This window comes from Martes martes, assembly GCF_963455335.1.
Source record: "Martes martes genome assembly, chromosome: 3".
NCBI lineage: Eukaryota > Metazoa > Chordata > Mammalia > Carnivora > Mustelidae > Martes > Martes martes.
Genome location: NC_137890.1, coordinates 136,516,702 through 136,517,913, shown reverse-complemented (window position 1 = coordinate 136,517,913; position 1,212 = coordinate 136,516,702). Strand labels below are relative to the sequence as shown.

The window sequence follows — 1,212 nt, the reverse complement described above, 5'->3', positions numbered from 1 at the left end:
TATATTCAGTTAAAAATTTGTGATGATAAGATATGGCCCAGCTGTATCCTTCAAAGACACCAGGTGTTTAAACATATACAGACAAAAAATCGGATATAAGATAATGCTTAAAATAGTAATATAAATATAACATGAAATAATAAAAAATATTAGAACTTAGAGTCTACAATCCAGTTCCCTCACTTCAATTTTTTGTTTAGTTTTTATTTCATAATCAGAAAATTAACTCTGCAACACAGCTAAACTTGGAGGGGAGTAAAGAAAGTATAAAGCCCATAGAACTCCAGCAACAGCACAAAGATTATAGGATATCTTAAGCAGATGGGGTTGAAGGGGTGCTCACCTGAGCTACAGAAGGAGTGATCTGGTAGTTAAGATACAACACAAGAAAAACGTATTAGATTTGTCCACAGTCAGCTGTGGTGACCTTCTTGCTGGTCTTACCGTTCCTGGACCCCAAAACAATCCATGCTTCCACAAGGTTCATGGCCTCTTTCACCTTGCCAAAGACCACAGGCTTGCCATCCAACCACTCAGTCGTGGCAGTGCAGATGAAATACTGGAACCCATTTGTGCTGGGTCCAGCATTTGCCATGGACAAGATGCCAGGACCCCTGTGCTTCAGGATGAAATTCTCATCATCACATTTCTCCCCATAGATGGACTCGCCACCCATGCCATGAGGGCAGGTGAAGTCACCACCGCCTGGGCACAGAAATCCCGGAATAAAACTGCGGAAGTGGGAACCTCGATAACCAAATCCTTTCTCCCCAGGGCTCAGGGCATGGAAGTTCTCTACTGACTTCAGAACTTTGCAAACAGCTAGAAGGAGACTCAGTCTAGAGTCTCACCGTCCAGGGCAATGTCAAAGAACACAGTGGGGTTGACCATGGCTAGGCTGCGTGGGCAGCTCCGCAGTAGCGAAAGCAAGGCCCGGTTCCTCCACTTTGAAACTGAAGAAATAGAAGCCAGGTAATTTCTTTCATTCACTTTCCAAGATGGTAAAGTTCACTGGTGGAATCAAACTCAGCTTTTGCTGGCGCTTCCTACTGAAAATGTACCACCTCCAATTAGAGGTGCTGGGATATTCAGTAACAGTGAACTACTGATGGGTCTATACCTTACTCAAAAATAATAACATTTTAAAGACTATTCTGAGAAGAATTTCTTTAGTGGAGTATCACCAATGAAGCAAGAAGTAAGAGTAAGAAG

General features: G+C 42.7%; 1 pseudogene across 1 annotated transcript; it reads right to left on the bottom strand.

The window, feature by feature from the left end:
- Positions 1-397: 397 nt before the first annotated feature.
- LOC308340091 (peptidyl-prolyl cis-trans isomerase A-like) lies at positions 398-891 on the bottom strand (annotated as a pseudogene). The gene has a single exon. The product of its transcript is annotated as a peptidyl-prolyl cis-trans isomerase A-like (transcript).
- Between the last annotated feature and the right edge of the window lie 321 nt (positions 892-1,212).